The following is a 7,701-nucleotide window of genomic DNA, read 5'->3' on the forward strand; positions in this document are numbered from 1 at the left end:
ATCCCTGCCGTTCAATCATTTTAATTCTGTTTCAGTTCGTTCCAGTTGCGTTAGTTTCGTGTCGTCGAGATCTACGTAGTAGTACTATTATTTTCATATCACACGTTTATGAATTTATTTTATTAAAATATTAATTGTGTCTATAATTAATTAATCGCTGATTAATTAAAGTCGATTTAGGTTTTTAATTTCAATTCGATTGTCTGAGTTTCATCGCAATGGGTGATACATGTTCATGACGATGTGTTCCATGTTACCTTATTACACTTTTATAATTAAATATTAAAATGATTAAGTATGCATGCAAATAGTTTTATAATTAAGTAATATATGTTTCATATCTCGGTAATTCATGTATAATATTAATATGATTAATTGTTGATATTAATATTCTTTTCAATTATAAGTTTGGTTAGTTTAAACCCGTTGTATATATGATAAACTTGTATAGATGCTCTCACATGCATTTTACTGTTGCAAAGTTTAAGTTTAACTTGCTTAATCTACCTGGCAACATTTATAAATAAAACATGATTACTCTAACTCAGTTTCTAAATTAAAATATAATTTGACTAATGCTACGTGTTAGCAGTGACGTTTAGCATGTCTCATATCTCAAAATTTTATAAGTTAAATGTTAATTTGTTTAATGGTTATGCAACTAGGTTTATAATTAAAAGCAACTTAGGTGAATACCTTAGCCTTTCATAAATCACTATCATTATGATTAATATTGACATTAATACATTTTTAATTTATAGCATGCTTAGTTCAACTTCAACACATGATGCTTTTGTATGGCTTTTGTCACATGTCCTTTAATCTTTCCAGTTAAATGTTTAAATGACTTAAATGATATGAGATATTTTTATAAATAAAATATAATTAACTTTAACTCAACTTTTCAAATTGAATACGTTCTGAGTAACCTGAGTGGGTACTACTCACATAGTTTTTTTTAATTAACATGAATCAAGCTCGTAAATGTTTCTTTTGTAATATATATAAAACTGTTCGGTAGTTGTTTCTTCGTAACGATAGTTTCGTTATCGGCGTGTTCTACGCAGTGGCGTTAGTGGTTCTCATGTTACTCAAATGTGTTTTGGTAGCTAAAAAGTTAATTGTATTAATACTATCACTTGCATCGTTTTTGGAATATAAAGTCAATATATGTTTTATACTATGCTCTTTCTTAAGCAATGAATCAAGTTGATTAATGAGAATATTTACATGTGTTTCTACAGTTAAAATAAGTTAAATGGATAGGTTTTATTTTCCGTTGCTTCGATAGTCGCTTTTTCGTTGAAACGCATATAGCGTGTCTTTTGCGTTTGTGTGTTCGTAGCGATATGCCGTTTTGCTTATTTTATTGGTTGATGTACTGTTCTCATATATTTTTATTTGTATGCCATGTATGGATGTTTGTGTGGTGATATATGGTTCAGTCAATCGGTGAGGTTTACGTGGTGATTAAGAAGCTGTTCTCTGAAGACTAGAAGCTGAGAATTAGAAGCAGAAGATTGAAAGTGGAATACTAAAGGCTTTTGAGCGTATTGCTTTGGGGGAAAAGTAAGTTAAGGCAAGTATAGCATGGGACATCCTTATTACCTATTCATATTTAATCACTAAATTTATATTGCATGTGTCTCCCTTGTTACCATTAAGGATATCCTAGATATTTGATATCTTGTTCCTTGAAAACCTTTGGGTAACTGCATTGGATAGTTTTGTTAGTGCTTAATCAAAACCAAGATCTTGTAACTTGACTAATGGTATATGCAATAAACATTAAAACATGACTTTTTAGTAACATGGAATTAGGGGGCTAGAGTGTTTAGCTACTTTCTAAATGCTTTAGATTCCTCTCCCTAAGGACTTATCTGTAAGCGATCATCCGGGACTTACAGTACAGCTGTGAGGGCCATATGGCTCTGGCTTTAGCTCAGTATGAGGATCTTTTCTAGCTTGTTAGTGGTTACCTTTAAGGCGCGGGGTATGTTTCCTTTGCTGCTAGGAAGTGTGTACCGTGCTGCGATGCCCATGCTTGCCACTCCTAGAGATGGGCCACATACGCCTGGCAGCCCTAACATGTTAGACGAATTCTTTGAAAGGCTTTATAGTGAACCCTGCCGACCTTCCTTGGAAGTGGGTCAAGAGAATAACTACCTCGGGCGAAAGGGTAAATCACAACTCACAGTGAACGTGTACAAACTCTGCAGAGTATAAAACTGTTATAACAGCCGTGCTCATGGACACGAGCGGCCTTGGACCCTTATGGAATAGAGATGATCACTAATGGATAATGGTACTAATGGTCAACTGTTTATGCTATACATTAATCATGTTTACTTGATCATGAGTTTATGAGCTTATGGATAAATTTGTTGCCAACCAATTGCTAAAATTATGATAAACAAAGGCTAATCGCAGTAAACCAGTGTCAGCCTTTTTGAGCCTCATGAACCCCATGATATAATTGTTAAGTACGACATGTACTTACACTTGCTTTATTTTTTTTCTATACATTGGATAAAAATCCCGGATGGGTACTAGATTACTGGTTTGGAGGAGTTAGGCTTATGGTCAACCAGTCAATCGTCCCTGTGAATTTGGAGTCTTCACCAGAAGATCGGAGTCAACTTTCCGCTGTCTTATACTCTGAGGGTACTTTTCTTTTACTAATACGTTATGTAATAAGTATTGTCTTTTGATATTACCCTGATTTGTGGCTATATATGAGATTTGACTTCCTGGGCTCACATATAGTGTGTATCTGGTTTTGTCTTTAAAATCGGATGCTACAAAGTGGTATCAGAGCAATGCTGACTGTAGGACGCAAGCCTAGTTAGCACTGGTCGTTTCTAAAAACCTATTTTACTATAAAACTATTTCTCCACCTCCTTGACTCATTGAATTGAATAATTCCAATCCTTGTCCTATTGTCTCCTCTCCTTGATAGCTCCCTTTGAGCTATACTTTCTTATCTCCTTGAGTTGTTGTTCTTGATCGCTTGCAAAACTTTCTGGTCTCACCTCTACTCAAATTACCAAAGCCCTGATAATAAAGTTTTCCCTTCAGAATGCCTACCAAGTAGCTAGAAGGAATGATTAGTAACGAGCTTGTATTTCATGTTTGAATGGTTTATATTTATGTTATGGTTGAGTTGGATCTTTGTAATGAGTGCAGTGAATTTATGGGTTATGCTCACAGTTTCATTTATATTAAAGGTTTAAGGTATTAGAGATAAGGAAATAAATAGTCTGGAGTCTCTTTGTCTTGTTTCCTGCTTTCTGTCTTTCGGAGCAGTCTGATTTTTGTGGCCTATGTCTCTAACCTCTGGGCAACCAAAAATTCTGAGCAAATTCTGGGTGAAAGTAGACTTCAAGATCTTTCTTTTCCCACAAGAGTCACCTTTATATCATTTTTTGTTTGGGAGATATGAAAATCACAAGGCGATACATCTGCGCTGTCTGGAATCTAGAATAGTTTCTGTTGAGCAAAGATTTCAACCAAGTTAACTGCAGGATCTGAAGGAGTGGTCTAAAATAAAGTTGTGGGGAATTTTATAAGCTTTCCAACGGTTTATGATACAACTCTATTGGATAAACGGAACTCGAGATATGGATGTTTTTCTGCGCTGCTGTTTTCTATCTATGGGAAGGATCAATTTTTCTTATTCTTATCTATGTCCACAAGCTCTCTAGGATGTCAGAGGATGATAATACACCTTGAAGAAAGTTACATGTTGGATGTTGGTGCCCCTATATTATCTCTTCTTAAGGGGGGTAGCCAAGCTAAGAGTATTGCGAGTTGGTGAACTACAAGGAGTTCGGATCCACGTCAAGATTGACCTTCGAGCTAGCTATGGTTGGGAGTTCGATCTTCACGTACCTAGGATATAGACGTATACAAAAGAGTTGCAAGAATGCTCAAGACTAAGATTAACTCTTGAAAAGAATTGGATTGGTTTTGATTTCTATTTAAAGCTCTTTCCTTGAAATAAAATCTTCAAAAGATGTTGGAAAATGAATTAACAACCTTTGGATTCAAGAACTTTGAAAAACTTCTTCAAAAGCTGATTTGGACTAAGTTCAAAATGGGTTTAAGTTCATTTTCTTATTTTCCAGAGTTGGTATTCGAAACTTAATTTCAAAAGTGTTTCGCCAAAGAATGAGATTTGATCTGAAAAGAGTATTTAAGTAACAAAGAATTTCAAAAAGAATTGGCAAAAAGTTATATTTGAGACATTTCAAAAGTTTTGAGTGGAATTTTGAAAGACTCTTTTGCCCATTCAAAAGAAAACAGTTTGATTTGAACTGCTTCACTCAAGGTTTTAGTTTAAAAATAGATATTCATAAAAAGTTTGAAAGTATCTTATTTCTAAAACTTCAAAAAGTTGAAAGTGAAATCAGATTTGAAAACCCACTTTGCTTTGAACTAAATTACAAAAAGAGTAAAATGTATTCGGTTACTCTTCAAAGTGTTATTCTAAAAAACACTTTTGAACCATTTTATTCTAAAACACTTTGAAAATGGCTCTAAAGTGTTTTTAAAATGGGTTGTTTTGAAAAGACCGATTGAAAAAAAAACAATTTGAGTTATCTTAGTTCAAATTTTATTTGAAAGGTGTTCAAAATGCTTTGAAGATATTTTACAAAAGTTTGAAAATTTTGGTTCAAAAGTTTGCAACAATTTGCATTTGGAAACTGAGCACTTTTGGCTTTGAATTAGAACTAAGTTTGATTTCAAAACAAAGCTTGAAAAGAAAAGGTTTGAGTTGATTTCAAAAGTGTATTTCTAAAAGAAGTCTTCCAAAATGGTTTGAAAGGGGTTGAAAACTATTTGATTTGATTTAATTCCCCAAAAGTTTTATTCCAAAAAGAATTTGAACATGTGTATTAAGTCTTTTGTTTGACTTCAAAAGAAAATGGGAATTGAAAACTTACTCTCTTTATTTCTAAAGTAGTTTTGAAATTGATTTGGTTTGATTTCAGAAATCCCAAAAGAGTTCATTCAAAATGATTTGAAAATGAAGTTCGAATGTTTCATTTGTTTTCTAAAATCTTGAAAATCCCTTGTTTGAAACATATTTCAAAAGAACCTGAGTTGATTTGTCTGCTCTTTAGCTGAGATTTGATTATAAAGTCGAGTTTTTGAAAGAGTTTGAAGAACAAAGGTTAGTATGTTTTCCTAAGTTTCCAAGAATTTGAAAATGGTTGGGTTTATTTCAAAATCTTAAAAACATTTATTCAAAAGAGTTTCAAAACATGGTTGAAATATTTTCTTGAGTTCTAAATATAAAACATATTTTGAAAGCTATTTCAAAGGAGTTGAAAAGGAAAATTTATTCGGTTTTGATTTAAAGTCTTCCTTTTGAAAAGTAAAACATTTCAAAATGCATAAAAATGAACTATAGAATTCAAAGTTCTGATTCAAGCTAAGCAAGATCTTTTGGAAGCTTAACATAAGGATAATAAGATTCATTGGAACGAATTAAGAGAAGTAGCAAGATCGGACTTGAAATAAGATGGAACAAGAATCTACAAGAGTAGCCACGTGATGAATTATCATACAACACAAAGTGAGTATCAAGATGATGTCGCTCAAGGAAGTGAAGAAGATCTCAAGTTGAAGTATCCCTCTCTTCTTTGCCCTTCTTCTCCGAATCTCGGGGACGAGATTCATCTTAAGGGGGGTAGAATTGTAACACCCTAAAATTAGCTACTTTCTAAAAAGAGTAAAACGATTTCTGTTAATTGTTTTGTGCTCATAAAAATATAGGTAAAAGAAAACTTTCTTTAAATTAAATCCAACATAAGGGTAGCAACATGTTTGCGCATACATGCAGTTGCATTGGTACTTTTGTGATGAGTGGTTTGGATGCCGTTACAATGGTACTTTTGTGATGAGTGGGTTGGAAAGTAAATTCAAATCTCAATCTTCAAAATATTATTTTTCAAGTAGTGGTTTAAAAAGAATTTGAAAACTTGTAAAAACAAAGGTTAGAAAAGATGTCTTGTTTTCAAAATCCAAAGGCTTGGAAAAGGTTTTAAGACGCGTTAGAACAATGCATCTCTTTCCGGGAATCTTTCCGACCTTTTTCGGAATTAAATTCTTATTTCTTGGAGCCTTGTCTTTTTTCTCGATTAATCCAAAAGTCTTTTCGGGAGCTAAAACCACTTTGGTTGTGTTCCTTACCCTTCCATCTATCCCTAGGAATTTTTATAGAATTTTTCGGAGCTCGGAGATATTTTTCAGAGTCTAAATAGTAATTCCCAATTTTCTGTAATTATTTTAATTCCGAAAATCAATAATGGCAAATTAGAGAGCTCACCTAACCAATTCTAGAAGCAAGGTCACACAAACCTATGCCACTAGTACTTTAAGCAAAAAGGGAGCTCCTAAATATGCTAGTAAGCAAAAGTACAAAGCTACCTAAGCTCACTAGCAATGCTCAATAACAAGGCAACCAATGCCAAACTAGAGAGCGCAAATACTTAGCTACACAAACTAAGCAATGTGACTAAAAAGGTTACATAAACCAAATTAGCCATGCAAGGGAGCCACTTCTATGCTAGACAAGCAATAAGGTAACTAGTGAGCTACACAAGCTTAACTAAATACAAGAGCAACTACACAAGCACAATGTATATGAAAGTAATTACAAGCTTGTAATGAGGATGCAAACCAACAGGAAGAACAAGGTTGACACGGTGATTTCTCTCCCGAGGTTCACGTGCTTGCCAACACGCTAGTCCCCATTGTGTCGACCGCTCACTTGGTGGTTCAGCGGCTAATTGGCATCACCCGCTAAGCTCGCACGTCGGGCACCGCAAGAACCTACCCCAAAAGTGAGGGTAGCTCAAAGACACACTTTACTAAAGTTGCTCTTCGTGGCTCCCGCGGGGCAAGCACAATGCCCCTCACAAAGCTCTTCTCTAGAGCACTGCACAAGCTTCTTGCGGGCTTCAACGGAGACCACCACCAAGCCATCTAGGAGGTGGCCACCACCAAGAGTAATAAGCACCACCGGCTTGCAACTCAATCACCTAGTGCCACTCGATGTAACCTCACGATGCAATTGCACTTGAATCGCTCTCTCACACAATTGAATGATCACTTTCAAGCATATGTGAGAAGGAGGGCTCCCAAGCACTCTCAAACATGGACACAAAGTCCCCCAAGGTGCTCAGCACCAGCCATGGCCGAGACACCCTTCTATTTATACCTCCACGGGCTAAACTAGCCGTTACCCCTTCGCTGGACGTTTTTCGGGTTGACCGGACACGCCACATGTCGCCTCCATTCGCCACATGTCGCCTCCATTCAACCTCAGTCGCTTGATCTCAACGATCAAGTGATGACCGGATGCAACTGCTCAAAGTGATCGGACGAAGAACCCCAGTGTCCGGTCATTTCCAGTAAGGTTCCAGTCACGATCGGACGTGTCCGGTCGGTCATGATCAGACACAGCATCAGCGTCCGGTCCTTCTCCAACTTTTCTTCGTCGTCTATGTCACCATACGTTAGCCTGACCGGATGCACTCTACCAGCATCCACTTTCAGTGCCATCGTCTGGTCGAAGACCAATGCCTGCGCGCGCTCTGCTGCCACTGACCGGACGTAGGACCCTAGCATCCGGTCACTGCGTGACCAGCGTCCGATACACTCTGTGAGACCCTGTCTTTTCTTTATAGGGCA

The sequence above is a fragment of the Miscanthus floridulus genome, chromosome 10 (genome assembly GCF_019320115.1).
Source record: "Miscanthus floridulus cultivar M001 chromosome 10, ASM1932011v1, whole genome shotgun sequence".
NCBI classification, from domain to species: domain Eukaryota; kingdom Viridiplantae; phylum Streptophyta; class Magnoliopsida; order Poales; family Poaceae; genus Miscanthus; species Miscanthus floridulus.